Genomic DNA, 24,820 nt, shown 5'->3' on the forward strand with positions numbered 1-24,820 from the left:
AGTTGGCTGGAGATTAAAGTGTGGGTCATTCCTGATGTGTCAGGTCTGATAACAACATGACCAGTGAATAAGAAGCCTTTCAGCTTTTCTAGGGGAAAAGACTCTATAGTATTGACTAGTGAGGAAGAAAAACTAAAACCTGTGAGTATGATGAGTAGAGTATTTGTTACATGGATTTCTGAGCTATAAAGTCTACTTTGTTCTTTATAGAAAAATAAACACAGCCTAAGATAATTTGACATCTAGTTTTCAAGGAAGCCATTAAGAAGCTGTATTTTGGCACATTTATTTAATTTTTAATTGTGTGTTCTTTTGCTTTATATATTTATATGCACATATGAACCTTTTGAAATAGTTTTATATTTTAAAAAAGAATATGCATTGCAGAGAAGCCTGTTAAAAACTCAATTTTTCAATGTAAATGTGAAGGTTAGATTGTCTCTCCTGTTAGACTGCAATTCCAGAATAGAGCTCTACTTCCTGTTGCAGTATCCTTATAAATAAAATACCTTTTTTTAAAAATAACAATATGGAAATCTAGAATTTTGTAAACAAGCTTTCTTAATACATAAAATCATTCTTGTTATTTCATTAACTGGAGTGTTTACAAATGGACTTTCTTAGTTTAAGAATTTTTTTTAACAACACAATTTGCAAGTTATGATATTTATTGTCTTATTTTCTCAGTTGAGTTTAGACTAAATTAGAAATTTACCTTTGTTTACTTGTATTTTTAGATCATTTGGTAATTATCAACAAGATATATTGATTTTATATACTGACTTTTCTTAAAAGACTCTTTGTTTTCTGGCTTTTAATTATTTTCTCTTTTTAGTTCCTCAGCTAACCATGGTAACTTAGAAATGTCTTGAAAGTAGGAACTTGGTGTTTCAAAATTAGGATATTTGTAGTGATCTTCAGCCACTTCAAAAAAGAAAAAGTTATTTTCATTTAGTCTTATTCTTTCAATTACTTGTCTTCCTAAGTTGCTCTTATTGATTTATTGATTGATTGAGACAGGGTTGCCCAGGTTGGAGTGCAGTGGTGCAATGATGGCTTGCTGCAGCCTCGACCTCCCAGGCTCAAGCCATCCTCCTCCCTCACCCTGTTGAGTAGCTTGGACTACAGGCATGTGCCACCATATCCAACTAATTTTTTTTTTTTTTTTTTGAGACAGAGTCTCGCTCTGTCGCCCAGGCTGGAGTGTAGTGGTGCGAACTCAGCTCACTGCAAGCTCTGCCTCCCGGGTTCACACCATACTCCTGCCTCAGCCTCCTGAGTAGCTAGGACTACAGGCGCCCACCACCACGCCCGGCTAATTTTTGTATTTTTAGTAGAGATGGGGTTTCACCATGTTAGCCAGGGATGGTCTCGATCTCCTGACCCCATGATCTGCCCACCCCAGCCTCCCAAAGTGCTGGGATTACAGGCGTGAGCCACCACGCCCGGCCCTCCAACTAATTTTTTTAAAACATTTTTATAGAGATGAAGTCTCATGTTGCCCAGGCTGATCTCAAACTCAGGCTCAAGCAGTCCTCCCACCTTGGCCTCCCCAAGTGCTGGGATTACAGGTATGAGCTGTGGCTCCCAGTCTGAGTTGCTCTTCTGAAATGCACTTTATTTGGAAAATATATACGTCAGTGATATGACTAGGTTATTTTAATTTACACAATTAGCAAAAGAAGATTTTTGTTATTTTGTCATTATACCATTCAATTTCTATTCCTTCTTCCATTTTTGAGACTTTGCCTGTTTATATACAAGTGCCTTTGCCCAATGTTTAGAAAGCCTTTAAATAGGGAGAATTAATATGTTAAGGGATAATGAAAGGGTTAATCATTTATATTAACAGTTATATATGTCATTAATAACAAGATTTTGCTTCCGTCGTCTATAACGGATCAAATAAGTATTCACATTTTAACTATTGCTCTGCAAGTAAATAAAATAGGAATTTTAAATTTTATGTATATTTAATAATTGTGTACATTATAAGTTAATGCTTCTTTATGACTATCCTCACACATGTATGTATAGAAACAAAGGATTTTATATATCCATTATCTCTGAAACTATAATTTTTATTAACAGTAGCAAAGAGGCCGGGTGCCATGGCTCACACCTGTAATTCCAGCACTTTGTGAGGCTGAGATGGGAAGATCCCTTGAGGCCAGGAGTTCAAGACTAGCCTGGGCAGCACAAGGAGACCCCATCTCTACAAATAATTTTTTTAAAAAATTAGCCAGGCATGATTGCACATGCCTCTGGTCCCAGCTACTTGGGAGGCTGAGGCAGGAGAATCACCTAAGCCTGGGAGGTTGAGGCTGCAGTGACCCATGACCACTCCACTATCACTCCACTGCACTCCAGACCAAGTGACATAGTGAGACCCTGGGCAACAGAGCAAGACTCTGTCTCATAAAAAAAAAAATTAATAACAAAGACTGGTTTAGGTACTTTTTAATGAGGTTAGTATTTTTATTAGCAGATTTATTCATTTTCAAGTAATCTTTCTTGACCATATCCTTTGGTATTTTTTTTTTATGTTTGGGATCTTACTTATTATATATTCCTTAAAGATTGTATATTAACCTATTTGTTTGTTTGTAAACTGGCTAATGTAAAATCCACTATAGACCTCCCTATTTTAAGAGATGCTGCAGTAAGTCCTTTTATAATAATCCCTATTATGCTGATTTGGTGAATCTGTATGTATGTTAGGTTTTCTTAAAGGCCATCCAGTTTATTTCAGCATGTAAAAATTCAAGTTGCAGATTTAACTGGCAGTGTTCTATGAAAAAAATAAGACTTAATACTTTGGATGATCATTTAGCCCCTCAATTTCAAACTAGTTTGACATCTTCAGTCTTACTTTCTGAAATTCTTTAAAAAGTCTTTTCAAGGCCAGGTGGTGACTCATGCTTGTAATCCCACCACTTTGGGAGGCTGATGTGGGTGGATTGCTTGAGCTCAGGAGTTGGAGACCAGCCTGGGCAAATGGTGAAACCCTGTCTTTACAAAAAATACAAAAAATTATCCAGGCATGGTGGTGCACACCTCTGGTCCCAGCTGCTTGGGAGGTTTAGGTAGGAGAATCGCCTGAGGCTGGGAAGTTAAAGTTGTAGTGAGCCATGATTACTTCATTGCATTCCAGCCTGGGTGACAGTATGAGACCCTGTCTCAAAAAAAAAAAAGAAAAAAAAAACTATTCAATATTGTTCATATAACATACAACTGGGTAAAATCTTAGTTAATAGTAGGCATTACTTTTTTGGGGGGAGGGAATGTGCTAGTGAATAGAATATAACAATTTCAAATGTAAACTCTTAGGTTTTTTCCCCTGGTTTTCACTAACTGAAACTTAAACATGTTGTCCTAATAACACTTCTGAATATCTGGGAATTTGTTAGTAATAAGCTTTTATTAGAAAATAAATACCTCATTTCTGTTAGAGTCTACATTAAGACATGAAGGACTCATATTGGTGATAAATTATTTTAAAAGGGTCATTTCTAGTCATCCTAGCTATTTTTTCTCATGGGAATTAATCATAATATTTCAGTGATAAATGTGTGTTTTTTATCACTCCAACATTAGGTAAGAAAACATTTTTACCACTGTAAACTTTGCAGCTTAGGACAGGTTAACTTCTGTGAGGTTTCTCTTCTATAAGATGAATGAAATAGTGCATTTTTGTAGTGTCATTGTAGGCATTAAGAAAAATATATAGATAAAGCATCTAGTATAGTACTTGACACAGGGGAAGCATTCTCTTAGTCTTTGATACTTACTTTCCCCCCATTCCTCTCCATTGGCCTACATCAGTGATTTTTGGACTTTTCTTTGGGAGTTCCTTTAGGGCAAAAGCATTTGAATACTTAACCAAAGGGATCTGGGATGTAGCCTGAAGTGGTACCCAAAAGGAAACCTGGAAATTTCTTGCAAATCTCATATTTCTTTAAAACTGTGTACATTCTACATGTATTTTTATTTTATAATAAAAATGTTTCCCCAAAAAATCTTTAAGTAAAACTCACTCTTCAGGAAAATATACTACATTTTCTGCTATAAATTTGCATACCCCAACATAATACTCCTCACCTATGTGTATTCCCCAGTTGAAGACATGCTACTTAGATCATCGGGTCTGGGTATCATTTTAAAAATAGAAATTCTAATTAGCTGGGTGTGGTGGCATACATATGCCTGTATTCCCAGCTACTTGGGAGGCTGAGGTGGGAGGATTGCTTGAGCCCAGGAGTTCTAGGATGCAGTGAGCTGTGATTGTACCACTGCACTGTAGCCTGGGCAACAGAGTGAGACTTCATCTCTTGCGGGGGGAGGGGGGAAGAGGGGGAGGAGAGGGTGCATATTTCCCTGGAGAAAGAGATTGAGAATCAAGAGGCAAGGATGAAAAACTCAATCTGGTTGAATCTGGAAGGCTTACTCAGTTCAAAAAAGTGAATAGTGGTTTGAAGTTGAGTTAAGCTGTAGTGGGATGAGAAAGGAATATTTCATGTCGGAACTAGAGAAGAATGATGATAGAGAAACGGTTTAGCATTTTAAAGCCTGAGAAGTCCTACAATAAAGGGAACTTTTTAATTGTTTAATCTAGCATCTCTAAAACTTGACAGCAGACACTTTATTTCTTACATGCCCCTGCAAAACCATGTGGAACAAGTAAGTGTTCCAAGGAGCATGCTTTAGGAAATAACTGACCAAAGAAAGTTATGTCATTTAGAAGGAAAGAAGAGTGGTTAACTGCACAAAATGAAGTATGAAAGAAATCATCTTAGCACTCCAGAAGATATGGAAACATGGCTGGGTCTAGTGGCTCATGCCTGTAATCCCAGCACTTTGGGAAGCCAAGGCAGGTGGATTACTTGAGGTCAGGAGTTTGAGACCAGCCTGGTCAACATGGTGAAACCCCGTCTCTACTAAAAATACAAAACTTAGCCAGGCATGGTGGTGCATGCCTGTAATCCCAGCTACTTGGGTGGCACGAGAATCACTTGAAACCTGGGAGGCAGAGGTTATAGTGAGCCGAGATCACACCACTGTACTCCAGCCTGGGCGACAGAGTGAGACTGTGTCTCAAAAAAGAAACAAAACAAAAACAGAAGATTATGGAAACATAATTTACTCAGATTCCCCAGATAAATTATACTTTGCTTTAATATTTTAAAGATGAGTGTGTTTTTTAAATTGGAGAAAATACTGTTTCTTATGTAGACTAGAAAGTAAAATGGTAAAGTGACAAGTAAAATCTCAGAAGCAAAAGTGTACAAAATGCATTCAAGCGGTAAATAAATCAGTTTGTCTGGAACAGAGGTTTCATGAAGGATGCTCTGGAAGAGACAACTGGGACCAAAATGACGAAGCCATTAGGGCAGTGATAAGCTAACATGGTAGCCATGGAAAATGTATAAAGAGAGAAAGATTTTGGAGGAATAAGCAGATTGGTGACTGGCCAGTTATAGAGTACAGGAATATGAAAGATCTGCCAAAGATGATTATACAATTTTAAGAAGAAAAATGATGGCTTTGCTAATAGGAAAAGCTTAGACAGATAGCTGATTTTAAGAGATTGATAGACATTGAGTTCAGGGTGGTAGGAGGATATAAGAGGGGAAATGTGGGCCAGGCGCGGTGGCTCACGCCTGTAATCCCAGCACTTTGGGAGGCTGAGGCGGGCGGATCACAAGGTCAGGAGATCAAGACCATACTGGCTGGCGCAGTGGAATCCTGTCTCTACTAAAAATACAAAAAAATTAGCCGGATGTGATGGCGGGCGCCTGTGGTCCCAGCTGCTGGGGAGGCTGAGGCAGGAGAGTTGCTTGAACCTGGGAGGCGGAGCTTGCAGTGAGCCGAGATTGCGCCACTGCACTCCAGCCTGGGCGACAAGGTGAGATTCTGTCTCAAAAAAAAAAAAGAAAAAAAGAGGGGAAATGTGTTTTCAGCACTTTGAAAATAAGTAAGGTTTTAAGCTGTAAATTTGGAAGTTATACCCGTAGAGAGTATAGTTAAAACTGTAGAGTAGGTAAAATCTTTTTTTTTTTTTTTTTTGAGATGGAGCCTCGCTGTCACCCAGGCTAGAGTCCAGTGACACTATCTTGGCTGACTGCAACCTCTGCTCACTGCAACCTCTGCCTCCTGAGTTCAAGCAATTCTCTGCCTCAGCCTCCCGAGTAGCTGGGATTACAGGTACCTGCCACCACGCCCAGCTAATTTTTTTTATTTTTAGTAGAGATGGGGTTTCACCATCTTGGCCAGGCTGGTCTTGAATGTTTGACCTTGTGATCCACCCGCCTTGGCCTCCCAAAGTGCTGGGATCACAGGCATGAGCCACAGCGCCCGGCCATAAGGTCTCTTTAGGATGCGAATTGAACAAATAGAAAAGGTAGAAAGTAAATATTTCATAAGAATTTACGAGGAATTTTCATGTTTACTCATTTTGTCTTTTCGTTGGCACTTTGAATTATTATGACCCTAATCTTATTTATGAAGAAAACAAGACCTAATCAGGCTAACCATGAAGAATTTAGGCATAAGAGATCAGAGCTCCAACTTAGACCTCTCTCTGACTTCAGTATCTGTTCTCGGGGATCAAGAAGTAAATCTTAAGAAATACAACCTAAGGGACCAAAAGAGAAAAACCCACTTTAAAAAACAAATGAGATGAATAAGGAGCAGTATGAAAGATATTGAAGGAACCAAGATGGTGTAACTTTTGCTGGAAACTGAGGCTTGGAACCGTTTGAGTGACTAGGATCATGATTTTCTTGACATATGATTCTGCCTTTTGCTCTCCTGAACTGTAGTCCGAACTCTTAGCTGCAGTGGTCTACATTTGGCAAATATTTGTATTCTGTTTCATTAAAGAGGAGAAAGAAAGAGAGAGGCTACATAAAACCGGTGGGAGAAGGAAGCATTTAATGAGAAACTTACAGTCAAATACACTTCTTAGAGTTCTAATTGCTTTTTGGTGTCTGTGATATATAGTCACATGTAGCAGGGATCCCCAACGCTCAGGCTGCAGACTAGTACCAGTCCGTGGCCTATTAGGAACTGGGCGGCACAGCAGGATGTGAGCCTGCAGGCGAGCAAGCATTACTGCTTGAGCTCCGCCTCCTGTCAGATCAGCAGAGGCACTAGATTCTCACAGGAGCATGAACCCTATTATGAAATGCACATCTGAGGGATCTAGGTTGCTTGCCCCTTATGAGAGTCTAACGTCTGATGATCTGAGGTGGAACAGTTACATCTCAAAACCATCCCCACCCCCAACAAAAATTGTCTTCCGCAAAATGGGTCTCTGGTGCCCAAAAGATTGGGGACCACTGATACATAGGACTCTTTAAGACTTTTAAAAATGAAATGTTTCTCTTTCTCCATTCAACATCCTTACTCCAGTAAATTTCTCGTTAAGATAGCTGAAAGGATCCCTAAAGCAGTTAACTGTTTTACCTTAACTCCTGCAATATGATGTAATAGTTCAGATCCTGCGCTTACTAGCAGTGTGACATTGGGCAAGTTGTATAACTTCTCTGTGCTTCAGTTTCCTCATCTGTGAAATGAGTATAACAACTCCCTTAGGATTTGTAAGAATTAAAGGAATTTTTACAGGAAAAATGCTTACAACAGCCTCTAGTACATAGTAACTGTCCAATAATGATAGTTGATGATGATGCTGTCACTTAATAGCAACTGCATGATCCTATGTATCTCTCTATACCTTTCTTTACTTTAAAGTCCTGTGTACTTTTCCTTTTTTTCTTTGTTGAGAAGGGAAGCTGTTTTTTACCTTTACTAGGTAGACTGAGTTTTTTAAGTGAGCAGAGAGTAGTTACAACTTGAATCAGAAGGCTTAAATTTATATGACAATATAAACATGCCTGGATTTAGAAAACATCTTGCTGTCAAATGGATACTGGTGGTGTCCTCTCCTGATAACAGTAATATTGTAACCATTAATGTTCAGAGTATTTCATTGTGAGTTTATATTACTTCCTGTGGGAACTGGTTTCATATTCAGTCCAAAACACTTGATAAGTATGTAGTTTCTCCTTCCTTGTTTTATTTAAAAGAACCCTCTACCAAAAAAGTATGATAAATATATTGTCACATTGTTATGATATAATGAGAAGCTTTGATATAATTGTGGTAAAATTATACATTCAGTACACAGCAGGCTTTTTCATCTTAGTATTTATTACAAATTTAAGTTTTAAATTAGTTAGCAATATAATGTAGCGTAAGCTTATCTTACATAGTTTGTGTACTCTGGAGCCAGACTGCCTGGATTTGAATTCTGACTGATATGCCTTACTTCTGTGTCCTTGGGCAAGTAACTTAACCTCTCCCTCAGTTTCCGCATCTGCAAAAAGCAGGTAGTAATAGTACCTACTACTTCCTAGGGTTATTATGAGGATTAAATGAGTGAATGACTTTGAACAGTTTTGATCACAATAAGTGCTCAATTATTGCTGTTATTATTATTTAGTATTTGTGTGGTTTACGTCTTGTCTCCCTAAAAGGGAGAGACAGTATTTGTCCTTTTTATTATTATATCCTCAGTCTTTAGCACAATGCCTGGCATATAGTAGATGTTCAATAAATATTTACTGAATAAATCAATAAAACATCCTGCACTTACCTAGAGCTTCAATAATATTCTTAGCTTGAATGCCTTCGGCTAAGCAGGCCAAAGCAGATAACACTATTATGATGTTAAGAGCCTTTACTCACTAAGATTTTTTTAGTGGGGGGTTTAGTTGTTGCTGCTGCTGTTGTTTTTTGACGGAGTCTTCTTCTGTCGCCCAGGCTGGAGTGTAGTGGTGCAGTCTCGGCTCACTTGCAACCTCCGCCTCCTGGGTTCAAGCGATTCTCCTGCCTCAGCCTCCCAAGTAGCTGGGACTACAGGTGCATGCCACCACACTGGCTGATTTTTTTATTTTTTAATAGAGATGGAGTTTCACTGTGTTGGCCAGGCTGGTCTTGAATTCCTAGCCTCAGGTGATCAGCCCGCCTCGGCCTCCGAAAGTGTTGGGATTACAAGCATGAGCTACCATGCCCGACTCACTAAGGTTTTATTAAAGTGAGATCTTGAAAATTTGTGACTCACTCTTTTATTTATTGATCAGACTTGTGATGGTAAACACTTTACAACTGAAGCTAGAAGTAAGTATGACACATGAGTCACGTTCCTTTTACCTCCCCACCCCCCACTGATTCTTAGGACTCTAACAGTATTATAGTGCCTAGAAAAGAAAGAAATAGCTCTCTTCATGCTGATTTTGACCTGTTTTTAAAGCTTATTACTGAAAGGTTATAATGTAAAAGGTACTGCTGATATATAAGGTACTGCTTACCTAAGCCTGAGGCTGGGGACATACTGCAGTTATGACTAAGTTTCTCATTTTTAAGTACCAAAAAATGGACAGATTTAGCTTGTCAACACTGCGATTAAAATTTGCTGTTTTTTCTTGTTATTACCGCTGGGTATTCTCTGTTGTGTTCAATAAGGAATTCTTCTTATGGTACTAAATGTCTAATATTTTCTACCCTTCTCCATTCTGGGGATAAATCATTGCTTTAATGAACCATTTCTGTAGATATATTAATGTCTAGTCTAGTTTATACTTATTTTAAATGATATTTCATTTGTTTATACAATGTGACATTGAACTATGAGCTACCTCTTCTACTTCTAACTTAATTTTAATTTGACTTTAATTCTAATTATATAATTTTTCCAGATTATGCCTTGGATTTTGAAAAGACATTTCTTATCAAGGTTCATCTGTCCAAAATAGTTTTATGTTTCTCTTATGCTTTTGATACTTTACTTCCCAAATCATTTATTATTGAGAAAATAGCTAGTAAAATGTCACAAAAATTGTATAGATTAGAGACTGAAATGTGACAAAGTAGAAATGATTTCTTTATGAAAATCTATTCATGCTTTAATTTCTTACTCCATCATGGTCCTTTCAGTTATGGGCACTGGCTCTCATTAGTCACCATAAGAAACTGGCAGGATTTTATACTCTGCTTTATTTCCAAATCCAAATATTGACAATTAGTGCCTTACAAGCATGGTGGCATATGAAAATGTTGTTAGACTTCTCAGACCTTTCTCATTTTATTTGCATTCTGCATATTACCATGCCCTGCACACTGTGAGCTAACTCTACCAGTTAGAAGAGAAGATTTCTTAACTGACCTTCCCCTAATCACTTGCAGGATTAAAGTTTTCATTCCCTTTGTGACACCTACTGACTGTTGTCAGGACAAGATGTATATTAGAGACCAGTAGGCTACCTTCTAATGCGCCTGGGTACTTCTGTTATTCCTGTGGTGGCCTGTGCTTACTTAATGAGAGGCAGTTAAGTTAATGCCCATTGTACTTCTTATTATGATAATATAATTAAATTACGTATATGTTAGATACAAATACAGAAAGAAAGCACCTATAAAAGAGTTTCTAGGAAAATTATGTTAAAAGCTTTGGAAAAACTCAATATCAATAAAAGTAAGGTGCTAAAAAAATGCTGTAACTGGATGACTACTCAATAATAATTGTACATTTTAAAATAACTAAAAGAACATAATTGGGTTGTTTCTAACACATAGGATAAATGCTTGAGGTGATAGATACCCCATTTATCCTGATGTGATTATTACACATTATATGCCTGTATCAAAATAACTCATACACCCCACAAATGTATATGCCTACTGCGTACCCCCAAAAATTAAAAATAAATTTTCAGTGAATTTGGGTGAAGGTATTTTAAAAATCTGTCTTTACTTAGGTTGTCTAAGATTTGGTTTATTTTGAAAAAATTGACTAGATTATACATTTTAGTGCAGTTTACACAAAAAAGAAAAGTTGGAATTCATATTCAAACAAAAGGCCTTGGCCTTACAGCAAGAGTTTGGTTAATAAATGTACATTTATATTTTAAGGAAAAGTGTTTAATACATGTACCAACTTTTTCTTTGCTCATTTGCAACATTTTAGAAAAACCAATCCACTACTAGTCCCTGTCAGTGTAGGATAAGAGGACTTCTGTATATATTACCTTCATATTTTTCAGTAGCCCTGACCAAGTTTGGGAGAATCCTGAGAAAAACCACAAATTATTCTCAGGAGAATTTGTGGAATAGACCTGTGAATTATGGTCTTGTCTGTATATGACTTAGGTCAAAATTTAATTGTGAGTGGAAATTTGTGTTTAGTAACATGTCATTCCTATCTGTTGAGCCTACTAAATGCCCTCTCAAACTAGAGAGCTATGTGTAAAGAATCTTATGTTCTTCTTGGTTCAGTTGCATACTTACGGACGGTTTATAGAAGTAGTTAAGTAGCCAGACTTTGTGGGGTTTTTTGTTTGTTTTTTTGAGCCAGGGTCTCGCTCTGTCACCCAGGCTGGATGGCTCACACTGCAGCCACAATCTCCAGGGATCCTCCCACCTCAGCCTCCAAAATAGCTGGGACTACAGATGCTACACCATGTGTCCGGCTGATTTTTTTTTTAATTTTAATTTTTGTAGAGATGAGATCTCACTGTGCTGCCCGGTCTAGTGGTAAACTCCTGGGCCCAAGCAGACCTCCTGCCTCGGCCTCCCAAAGTGCTGGGAATACAGGCACCATGCCCAGCAGTACCTAGACTTTGTAGTAAGACATACAAGGTTCAGGTTCCAGCATTACCACTTATTAGCTGTGTGAGTTTTTTTACATGTTATTCACATTTTCCAAGTTTCAATTTCCTCTCTTATAAAATGTGCATAACAAGAGTAGCTACCTCATAAGAATGTTATGAAGATGAACAGTGTATGTCAAGTGCTTAGCAATGTGCTTAACTCCTGAGGTCAGGAGTTTAAGACCAGCCTGGCCAATATGATGAAACCCCATCTCTACTAAAAATACTAAAAATACAAAAATTAGCTGGGTGTGGTGGTGCACACCTGTAGTCCCAGCTACTTGGGAGGCTGAACATAAGTAGCTGTACATGAGAACAACTATGAGCAAGAAAGTTGGCTTCATATCTATAGTATTTTACCTGTTGTAATGATGAGTCCAATTAGATTAGAAAAATAAATTATAATCACCACCTTATATTTTCTTTATAGTAATCTTATATATCTATACAGTTATAAGAAATTGTGTGCATATGATGAGCACTGAATATTACATCATCTGTGTATGCTCATAGACATTCAAAACTTTTAAGTGATATTTATTATTAATAATGTAATAATTTTGAAAACTTTTATAGAAGTATGTGATAGATTTACTAAAGTACACATATGGACAGAAACACGTAAGAACAACTATGAGCAAGAAAGTTGGCTTCATATCTACAGTATTTTACCTGTTTTAATGATGAGTCCAATTAGATCAAAAAAATTATAATCACCACCTTATCTTTTCTTTATAGTAATCTTCTTATAGATCTATAGAGTTATAAAATAAGAAATAAAGCTGGGAAGGCTATTTATATTTACTCTCCAGTATCCAACTTAATTGTTTCTCTCATCTTAATCATTTTTGTTGTTATTTAGGTAGCACAATAAAACAATTTACTTGGCCGGCTCAGTGGCTCACACCTGTAATCCCAGCACCTTATGAGGCCAAGCCGGGCGGATTGCCTGAGGTCAGGAGTTGACCAAGACCAGCCTGGCCAACATGGTGAAACCCCAGCTCTACTAAAAATACAAAAATTAGCTGGGCGTGGTGGTGCACACCTGTAGTCCCAGCTACTTGGGAGGCTGAGGCAGGAGAATCGCTTGAACCTGGAAGACGGAGATTGCAGTGAGCCAAGATTGTACCACTGCACTCCAGCCTGAGTGACAGAGTGAGACTCCATCTCACACACACACACACACAAATTTAAAAACCAATTTACTATCTTTTGTTTGCTGTTTTGTTAATTGCTTTCCTAATAGGAGTTAGTGTTGACAATCACTTTATCTGTTAGTTTACTGCATATTTACATTTCAAGGGGCATAGTCTAACCTAAACTTTATTATAATTGAGTCTGTATAATAAAGAGTTTTATTATGGTTATTACTACTACACAATTATACATATCCTTTATTAAGGGCAAAGTAGTTTATTCTGCCTTGAGGCTCCCCTGAGAATTTAAAGCTCTGATTCAGTAAGTTTAGTAAACACTAAATTTAGAGCTGCTTGTGGTAATATACATACCTTACTGCATCTTACCTTGATATGCAAAGACACCACTAAAATCCCTGGATAATAAACATTTTGTTTTTCAGGAATCCAAAAACAAAGCACATTAACTTTATTCCTTCAGAGTTGTGGGAAAGTGAGTTTAGCAGAGTTTATAAGAGTCAACCAGCATCAGTGAAGATTCAGGGAGCTGAAACTGAGAAACATGAGGCAGATCACAAGACCAAAAACACTGCATGGAAACACAGGAAGGCTTTTCAAGAATTGTGTCTAAATAGAGTTTACCTAAAAGAAAATAGCTCTAAGCAAATTACTGTGGACTGTGTTGTAGTATAACAACAGAAATATAAGACTGATTCTCCACCACAGTTTTTAAGTTCACAGCACAGTTTCATAAAGTAAAATATTTAATGGCAAGAATAATATAATTACTGTTACATCAGTATGCAAACTAAAACCTAATCATAATAAAATCTAGACTTTAAAAATTATCATGTAGAAATTCTGAGGCTCTGCTGCTGCAGATATAAAATAAAAGCTGGTCTGGGCAAAGAAAGAGGTCGGGATCACTTGTTGGTTGATCATGTTGGTTTCTTTCTGAACAATCCCATTCCACTCCCAGAAAAAAAGGGAAGGGGAGGATAAAACATGTATTTCTTACCAAATATCACATCGTTATTACTGTTTAAAACAATTACTTTGGTTTTTTTTTTCCTACATTACACCAGTTGCTTAGGTTGGAATGTAAATTTGCTTTCATCCCAAGACTGATCCAAATATCCAGTATTAACGGATATTTAAGTAAATGTAACCAACTTTCAAGTTTGAAAGTAATATCATTTCATATTATCATTTAAAGGACTTGTTAAAACACAGATTGCTGTGCCCCACCCTCAGAGTTTCTGACACAGTCATTTTAGTGTGGAGCCTGAGAACCTGCACTTTGAACAAGTTTCCAGGTGATGCTGGTCCATAGGCCACACTGTAAGATTTGCCAGCCTACATGAGCTCCAGGGTTCCATCAAGATTTGAAAGCTATTGAATACAGGAGCAGAACCTCCTCAATAGGATTTTGAGATTTTTGTCTTTAATAAACACTGAAACTTTCTAAAGTTATTTGTTTCTAGCCATGGAAATATTTATGCATTGGAGTGCATACATTCAGCTTAAATCTGGCTTTAGTGCCCAATCTTATAAAAACTTTGGTTTTATTGTTTTCCTCCTTACCATTTGTTGTTCCAGGCTTTAGGTTATTCTGTTTTTCTCTTTACCATACAGTGTTACATTAGTAAAATGACAGAAATCACAAGAAGATGGATCGATTTATTTCTTTTGAGATTTGCTGTTTAGCTTCCATTCCTCTTTACAATATTTTGCAGCACTGCTTCTACCTCTATCTTACTACTAGGATTTTTTTTTTCAAATCTTAAACAAAATAATGTGATGAATAGAGCAATATATTTTATTTAGTTTAAAAACCAGAGGTGGCAAGAGATTTATGAAAACTCAACAAAAGAAAGACCTCTGAGCCAAATCAGCATCTACTTTTTAAGTATTTATAGAACACCCTCTTACTACCATACAACCAAGAAGAGTAAGGCAAACAGTATCTCATGCCTTTGTGTATTTAAGGAAAGCCAGAATAAAAATTCCTGCTTCTACCCCTAAATCAAAGCCTTCTCTGGCAGAATGCTAGTTCTGTCCCTCCAGCTGGCTCTCTTTTTTCATGGTTTACTTTCCACCAGAGCTTTCTATACCCTGTTTGTCTCAGGAATTAATCATCTTCTTATCTTCCCTCTTCTCTGCTAGCCAGATTATACCAGGGTTTTAGGGAGATTGAAAAGCAACTTGTCCTCTTACAAATAATAGAAATTTCTGACAAATATTCTAAGGTCAGAGAAATATGATTCTTTACTCAGGGTTAGAATTACTAAGTATTCTCTGTTGTGATTTAGTAGCAACTGCACATTCCAGCAACAAGCCAGAAAGCTACTGGCCTTCACACTTAATCTTTGAAAATGCCTCAGTAGTCATTTTAGTCTATGAGACAAAGACTCACTTTGTTTTTAATTTATCCTTACAGAATTGTGTTACGGTACTGGCACAATGTTCACATATATGCAAATAGTAGCAGGGTTTTTTTTGTTTTTTGTTTTTTGTTTTTTTTGAGATGGATGCTCATTCTGTCTCTCAGGCTGGAGGGCAGTGGTGCAATCTCGGCTCACTGCAACCTCCGCCTTCTGGGTTCAAGCGATTCTCCTGCCTCAGTCTCCCAAGCAGCTGAGATTACAGGTGTGTGCCACCACGCCTGGCTAATTTTTGTATTTTTAGTAGAGACTGGGTTTCACCATATTGGCCAGGCTGGTCTCAAACTCCTGATCTTGTGATCCACCCGCCTCTGCCTCCCACCGTGCTGGGATTACAGGCGTGAGCCACCGTGCCTGGCCAGTAGTTTTTTACTTCCCACGTTGATTGACTAGGATCTTCTTCAGCTTACTATCCTGAAGTTTTGAAAAAGAAAAAAAAAATGGAATGACCTTCCATAATTCTTTTTGTTTTCTTTGTTAATGCAAGATCTTTTGGGTCTGCCATGGAGAACTCAATTTGGAATTGTCAGTAAATGATGGCTCACTGTTATATACTTGCTTCCAGTCCAAGTCTGTTTCTTCCTCAGTTCTTTATTATATGTAAAACTATGTTTTCAAGGAATTTATGTAATTTTACCTAGTCAGCATATTTTCAGCCATTATTGACAGCTAATGCAAAATGGAAAACAGCAACATGAGTGCATTGTGTATTATTCTCAAAACACTATTCTGAGATGATTTTCCTAAAGCCCCTGCCTTAAAACAGTTTATAATCTAGTAGAGTTTGATGATTCCTACACATAGAATGGGTAGAATTTATACTGCAAATTTATAAAACCAGAATCATAAATCCAACATTATATAACTTAGCATTATTTTAAATCATAGTTGGTAAAATATTCAAAAAGGAACTGGTTTCTAGCATTCATACAAACACCTCTTATCCAACATATTGTACTTTTCCCTGTCAAACATACAAGAGCACTTGTACTAGTATCCTGTTATAATATGTATTCCACGCAAGGGAGTAACTTTCACCTATTAAATAGCAGTTATCCTTCTTGTGGGGAGAGGTGGGGAAAGGGACAGACATAACTGAGGTAAGAAGCGTGAGTAAATTACTTCTTGTAATTTTTCATCCACTCTAGATGCCAAACATTCTGACCAACTTCTTACAATTTTGTTGGTATGTCTCTATGTTCCTCTATTGCCTGTCATACATATCACCACCCCCACCACCATGGTCATTATATACTAATAACACCTAGCATTGAGCATATTATATATGCAAGGCACTATGCTAATTTTACAGAAATATGTTCATTTAAATCTTTTACCTTGAGAGGTGAGTGGCATATTATTATAATAATTACATAGGCCACTTAGCTTAAAGATGTATACAGAGCATCTGTTGTGTACATGATCACTAAATCATGAGTCCAAGATCCATATTTTAGTTTCTGTTCCAGGGTAACTTGGTCTGTGGCCTTGAGTAATGCATTATACTTTAGCTGTCTATTACCAAAGAAAAATAAATACTAATTATTTTTTAGTCTTATCTGTATTTTACCCTATAAATTTAATTATCAGAACAACTCAGATTATGGCTCACATTTTAAAGACAAGGAATCCAAGCTTGGAAAAGTTAAATAATTTGTTGAAGACTACATGATAGGCTATGTAGCACAAGTCTTGCTTAAAAGCCCCTCCATTCAGTTACTGTGTTTTTTACTTTATCCTATAATTTCTTTTATCATACTCCACATAAATAAGAGAAGATAATACATATGTAATATTTCTATCTTGAAAGATGCTGGAAAAGATTTTTTTCTTCCAATTTAGGGGGCATCCTAACAATTTTGACAACACAAGAACATCTAGCCTGTCTACTGTGGCGCACACCTAGCAGTTTGGGAGGCCGAGGCAGGAGGATTGCTTGAGGCCAGGAGTTCGAGACCAGCCTGGGCAACATAGTGAGATCTATCTCTACAAAAAATTTAAACATTAGCTGGGTGTGGTAGCATGCGCCTGTGGTCCCAGCTACTTGGGAGGCTGAGATGGGAGGATTACTTGAACCCAGGAGGTCAAGACTGCAGTGAGCCGTGCTTGTGCCACTGCACCAGCCTGGGCGACAGAGTGAGACCCTAGCTAAAAATAAAAAGCAAAAAACCCCACAAAAACAAGTACATCTTGCCTCATACCTTACAGTCATATCACTATCTGTTATGTACTGTTGCATAGATTGCATTTGTAAATATGTAAGTTAAATATGTAAAATCTATTTTGAGATATTTATTGAGAAGGTGAGTTACTCAACAAAGAAAGACAGTGCTAATATTCATCTTAATAATAGTGATGCAACTCATAAAATGTTGATCAGTGAATTTCCTTCCACTTTTAGGTTCTCAATATTCCTTTCAAAAGCCATACATTTGAAAGAGAAGTCATCAATCACTTTTAGCTTTTTTTTTGTTAACAGTAATACTTTATATAAAATTTAAAAATAGGAAGGCCATATATTACAAAATTTTAACAGAGATAGGATTTCTGGTAAATTTTATTTACACTATTTTCTCTTATATATTTTATTTTTCCTATGATGAACCATGTTTATATAATATCTTAAATTTTAATGGAGTTATTTATCATAGCTACTTTAAAACTCAGAAGTTGGTCTGACAAATAGTTAGAATTGCTCATATCAGTAAACCAGTAATCACGTATTAGCCAATATATCCAAACTTTGAAATTTGGAACTCCTTTTTATATTGTCAAAAACCTAGTACTCTTTAGATATACGGAAATGAAACCTAATAACGTTAAACTTATTGGCATTTGAGTATTGTGTTTCAGCTTAGCACATTTAAAAGGCTTTTCTGAGCTCAGATTATTGATTTGTATATGCAAAAATAATAAAATAGGTAATTGAAATTTACACTGCCTTATTTTATCTCATACACTGAGTTTTGCTATTCACTGCTGTAAAGAGATGTCATTTACAACAGTTGCAGGCCTTAGTAATTTGCCTATTTCCTTATAAGATAAAGATTTACAGATAAATGAAGATTTAAATCTCAGTTTCTTCTTGAAATGAGAATTTCTTTAAGTTATTCAAATTCCCATTGAAGTAATGTCTGTAGGAATATCCTAAGTTATTGTGGTCATTTTTTGAGTAACTGTTTTTTGGATCAGTATGTTGTCTCCATATTTATTGCTTCTATGTTCTATCTGTATATCAATGTGTCTGGTATATCCTTTTATGTGGCACAACATAATTGCATGAAAATAGAACTTATGTAGAAGGAACATACTTATTCTGAGTTACCTTGGATACAGCTTGGAATCCCCAGTTTTCTTAGGCCTTAAGTTCTAAATAGATGAAGGACATGAACAGATCACTTATACCTCTATAAATATCTACACAAATGTAAACTAGTTAATTCATTCAACAAGTAATAGTACTTGCTCTGTGCCTGGCACTATTATAGGCAGTACTAAGGATATAGCAGTATATAAAACAGACAAAGGCTCTACCTTTTGTCAGCCACAGTCTGAATAATAAACATATAGAAAATGCAAATTAACATAACAATGAGAGGCTTCTTCCCACTATGATGAATTTACCAGTAATGGACTTGCCTTCCCACCAGAAACAACTGTTTTCAGACATTGGATAATTGACAGCATGGTAATGTGATCCCTGAGAGAAAGGGCGTGGATTGAGGGTGACAAGAACTAGATGAATCCTGGCTTTCTGACACAAGGTATTCTGACTGTGGAGAACTCTAGCAGAGAATGACAGTCTTGCTGAATTGAGATCAGAGATTGAGGCGGCAAGGGCAACCAGAAGTTACAGAGTACTGGAGGACAGAGCTAATCCGAGACAACTGCAGAACTCTGCAGAGGGGTCCTTTTGCATCTTTAATACTGAGTTTCAGAGATGTGCAATGAGACTCCACGAGGCTAGAGAAAGAACTGAACAATTCCTGGAGTCCCAACAGGAATGGGAGATTTTTATTTTTTATTTTTTATTTTTTTTCATTCTGACCAGAAAGATCTTGTTAAAAACCTGGAGCATTCAGTAGAGATCCAAGTAAGAACACACATTAGTAGTAAGGCTAAACTAGCCTCAGAGTAAAAAATTACTCCATACCTGCCTAAATAGAGCTTAAAAATAAGTTCAAAAGGACAAACTGATCCACAATTGACTTACCTGCTTTGGAGGGCCAGGAACCAGCTACTTGGCCTGACTGTTAAAAGTTAGGCATAAAGAGGATGTTGATTTCTTTTGTGTTGTATACTTCAAATATCCCTCAATGTGAAAGAGCCAATACACAGCTAAAGTGTCTTTTCTTTTCAAATGTGTTTCCCTTGTAATTCTTCTTTGTTCTCAGTGTATTTTGTTGGATATCTTTTATAGAAAAGAATCCAGTCATTAAAGCTAGAAATTAAATGATTGTAGTCATTATAATGAAGATAGTTTATATAATCTGTTTGTTTCATGAAAGCCTCTCTGTGTTTCTCAGGTGACAAAGATTTGTTTTATCCATGAGCGCTTTTTAAGACTCACTTTGTATAGTAAAACTCTTATTTGTAATGTCTGTCTTTGCTTTGATTCTCTATACTATTCAATTAACAAATAATGATTAACCAGCTATCATATGCCAGATACTATTCTAGGCATTGTAATATAAAGCATTATATTTGATGGAAAAAGTCTGGAAATAAATAAATAAATTTAGGTTGATCTTAAGTCCTGATGATGTATATTCAGCCCATTTGAAAGAAAGAGGGCTAAATTTAATACAGGATCTGCTACTTTATTAGCTCTGCATCTCATTTTTATGAGTGTCCAAGGTATTATATAGAGTATAGCAAAGAATACTATCTTTTTATAAAACCTGTTCTCCATTTTTCCTGGGCATATGGGTAAACTGCATATAACTGCATATTCCAGCTTTCCTTGCACTTAAGTGTGTCACATGACTGAGCTTGAAGGAGGTATGATTGGAAACAATGTGTTCCAGTTCCAGACGTTTTGCAAAGTTCAGAAACTTTACATGTGCAATTTGTAAGAGACCCTTCCCCCTCCCACCCCCTGCGTCTCTGGATGCAGAGAATCCAACAAAGAACTCTGGGGCTGTAAGATACTGTTGGAACTACATTATAGAAAGAAGCTTCCTACTGAATACGCATATTGAATGAGAAATCTATTGTATTGGGCTACTGAGATAAAGTTGTTTGTTTCAGCTCTTGGCCTACCCTAATACGAGGAGAAAACATAATTGTACTGTAACTGTAGTGATACATCTTTGTGAGAGGACCATAATTTTTATAAATACATAGGCTGAAATTGAGCTTGAGAAACTTCTGTCTTTCTCAAACAGTTCATTAAGATGAAAACATTGCTTTCTTTCTTTTGTATTAGTGCTAATAGCTCTTGTTCTGCTTGGACGGTTGTTGGAAGGGCTACTTTAGGCTGTGTACTTGCATATCCTGTCCCTCCTTGTCAATCTGTATTCTTCTTCTATCCTCTGAAATGAAATACGTCTCTTCACCATCTTACCTATCTTTTCCTTTCTCTTTCTTAATGATCAGAAACATGTTTTTAAAAGATTTTTCTTTCTGTGCCAGGTTTGGTCATGATAAAATCCTTCACATATTTCAAAGTGTGGTAACACAATTTAGAAACTTTGAGTGAGAACCCACTCTAAAGCTTTCAAGAATGACCTCATGATTTACTCTCACTTTAATACAGTAACTACAGCTTTTCTGTATTGACATACCACACTTGTCTAAGTTATGAAGCTGCATTGTAACCATGGACGTAGATTCTTCACAGATTACACGTGTGTACCACACACAGATTCAGTCTGTGCTTCCTCTTTCTTCACTTTTGACCTCTGACTATGCCATCCGTGGAATTGAAGGCTATTAAAAGTATAGAGAACTGGATTGGCCCTTCTGAAAAGATGGCAAAAATTTTTTAAGAGGAGACTGCTCTGATTATCTATCTCATCAAATGACTAGATTGCTCAAATAATTATGTCTGTTCATATGAGAAGTCTTTTTTTAACTTATTATTTTCTCTGTTTATACTTGTTATCTCCCAATTCTCTTATTACCTAACCAGTATTCCAGTCATGACTGTAATGCCACTTGTGTCCTTCATACTGAACACCAACTTAAATGCACTTGCCTAAATGTTTTGCTTATAACTCAACACAAACTAGACAGAAAATGGAGAATTAAGTCAAGTTGCTCTATTGAAATAGAGTTTGGCCGGGTGCAGTGGCTCACTCCTGTATTCCCAGCACTATGGGAGGCAGAAGTGGGTGGTTGCTTGAGCTCAGGAATTCCAGACCATCCTGGCCAACATGACAAAACCTCATCTCTACTAAAAATACAAAAAAATTAATCGGGCTTGGTGGCACAGGCCTGTAGTCCCAGCTACTTGTTTGATCCTGACAGGTGGAGGTTACAGTGAGCTGAAATCGTACCACTGCATTCTAGCCTGGGCAACAGAGCAAGACTGTGTATGATGAAATAGAGTTTGGCCACTGGGCGTGGTGGTTCATGCCTATAATCCCAGCACTTTGGGAGGCTGAGGAGCATTGCTTGAAGCAAGGAGTTTGAGATCAGCCTGGGCAACATAGTGAGACCCTGTCTGTACAAAACATTTTTATAAATTAGCTGGGTGTGGTGGCATGCGCCTGTAACGCCAGCTACTCAGGAGGCAGAGGTAGGAGGATCACTTGATCCCAGGAGGTCAAGGCTGCAGCGAGCTGTGATCACACTACTGCACTTCAGCCAGGGTGACAGAGCAAGACCCTATCTCAAGAAAGAAAGAAATACATGTTGGTACCTGCACTGTTTCTTAATTTCATTCATTTGGTATAGGATTTTCATGATTTTTGCCCCACCTGATTATAACTACTTTTTGTTTAACCTAATATTTTCTTGGAATTTCATGCTTTTGTTTAAATAATTTACTTTTAAAGAAACTTTATACTACTAGTCAAACTAGAAAATCAATATCATGAACATAACTAGAAGATTAACTAGAACATTAATCTGGCTACTTAAACATTCAAATGATTCTGAAGCTCAACTCTCTCTGTTAAAAAGGAGGATTAGCTGATACTAGCCGCACATTAAAATTTTCTTCTTGACATATTCAGAAGGATTGACAGATAATTGAAAAGAGTAACTTTTGTAGCAATTTCATTAGTCAGAATAGGCTAAACTATATTGCCATAACAAACCATCTTTAAAATGGCAGCAGATTCATACAACAAATGTTGGTTTCTAATTCACCCAACAAATGTTGGCAACTCTCCAAGGCAGCTGTCCTTTATTGCTGCTTCAATCTTGTAGTTTCACTATCTCAACGTGAGACTTTCATCATGATTTTTCTGTCAGAGGAAGAGATACACTGTAGAATCATGCAGGGACTATGTCACTTCTGCTTTTATTTCATTGGCCCAAACTAGTCTTCTAAACTGCACAACAGCTGGTAATTGTAGTCACCCCTCTGCCTAGAAGGGAATGGAGACCAGGATATTGGTGGGCACTAGTAATGCCCACTGCGCTATGTAATTCAGTGCTATTTACTGCTGTTTTTATGGATGATTTTAAATCATCTTTTACATCCTAAAATCAGTCCCATACCTTGAGAAACAGTTTTTTGTTTTGTTTTTGAGACAGAGTGTCGCTTTGTTGCCCAGGCTGTGTGTAGAGGCACCATCTTGGCTCGTTGCATCCTCTGCTTCCCAGGTTCTAGCAATTCTGCTGCTGCAGCCTCCGGAGTAGCTGGGACTACAGGCACGCACCACCACTACACCTGGCTAATTTTTGTAGTTTTAGTAGAGATGGGGTTTCGCCATGTTGGCCAGGCTGGTCTTGAACTCCTGACCTCAAGTGATTCACCTGCCTTGGCCTCCCAAAGTGCTGGGATTACAGGCGCAAGCCACCATGCCTGCCCAGGAAGAGTATTATAAATGAAATAATATAATATTTGAAATCAAAATATCAGGATATGAATCTGTGATCTACCACTTAATTACTGTAATCTTGGACGAGAGATCTTATGATTCTGTTTTCCCATCTGCAAAACAGGATTAATGTATTTTACATAGAAAAATTACAAAGGTCGAATGAGCTTAGGTAAAAATTTAAATAAAAGTATAAAATAGGCTGGGTGTGGTGGCTCATGCCTGTAATCCCAGCACTTTGGGAGGCCAGTGTTCGCGGATCACTTGAGGTCAGGAGTTCAAGACCAGCCTGGCCAACATGCTAAAACCCCGTTTCTACTAAAAAAAAACAAAAAAACAAAACAAAACAAAACAAAAAAAAAAACAAAAATTAGCCTGGGATGGTGGTGCACAGCTGTAATCCCAGCTACTCCAGAGGCTGAGGTGGGAGAATTGCATGAACCCAGAAGGTGAGGTTGCAGTGAGCCTAGATTGTGCCACTGCACTTCAGCCTGGGTGACAGAGCGAGACTGTCTCAGGAAAAAAAAAAGTATAAAATAAACTGTTACACAAATGATGTTATTTTATTTGTCGTTACATAGCTTTTTTTGAAAGTGAGGTAATTGTTTTTAGAGCTGTGTACCTCACATTAGAACTGGGCTCTAGCAAGAAGTTTTGCATCACTAACTAAAAGAAATAGGCCATCTATAAGACCCAACAGAATGATCCCATTTCATCGGTCTTTCTAAAACAAAATTTAGGGATGTTTTCTCTTCCATTTAAATACTCATTTTAAAAAAATTGTTACATTTAATTCTTATTTGAGTGCCAAATAAGATCAGAGCAAAATTAAAAGTTTGTATAAAGCTCTATAAGAAAACTACCATCTATAGATGTAATGTTGGAAAAAGTTTTTAAACTTTTTTACTTGATAAACATTAAAATGCTATCATTAATTTTTAAAACAAGGCAAAGTGTGATGATATTTATTTTAATTGATTGAACTAAGTTAGAACAAACTAAATTCATAAGCCAGACATTGCTACAGATTTCTTATACACTGTTGGTATAAAGTCTAGCCACATATATCTGAAGTAACTTGATTTTCTAAGTCACTTGCTCCTGTCCCAACTTCTTTCTTAATTTTCTGGTAGAGTTTGTAAAGGAGTGCTATTATTTCTTCTTAAGGTAGTTGTTAGGATTCACCAGTGGTGACAAGTGAGACTGGGCTTTTTTGTGGTAAGATGTTTAATTACTAATTCAGTTTATTTACTTGTTATAAATCTATTCAGATTTTTCCATGTCTTAATGAATGAGTTTTGATAATTTGTGTCTTTCTGTGAATTTGCCCATTTCATCTAAGTTATCAAATTTGTTGGCTTAAAGTTGTTATTAATAAGCCCTTATAGTCCTTTATGTTTCTGCAGAGTCAATAGTGATGGCCCCATTTTTATTCCTAATTTGATAGTTCATGTTTTGCTGCTTCTCTTTGTCAGTCTAGAGTAAGTTTTTTCTATTTTGTTTATCTTTTCAAAGAATTAAATTCTAGTTTCATCATT

General features: G+C 36.9%; 1 protein-coding gene across 13 annotated transcripts in view; it reads left to right on the forward strand.

The window, feature by feature from the left end:
* Positions 1 to 24,820, forward strand: part of TANC2 (tetratricopeptide repeat, ankyrin repeat and coiled-coil containing 2) — a 471,963-nt gene that overhangs the window by 161,775 nt on the left and 285,368 nt on the right. The gene's annotated exons all lie outside the window — the stretch shown is intronic.

Source organism: Pan troglodytes, chromosome 19 (genome assembly GCF_028858775.2).
Source record: "Pan troglodytes isolate AG18354 chromosome 19, NHGRI_mPanTro3-v2.0_pri, whole genome shotgun sequence".
Lineage (NCBI taxonomy): Eukaryota > Metazoa > Chordata > Mammalia > Primates > Hominidae > Pan > Pan troglodytes.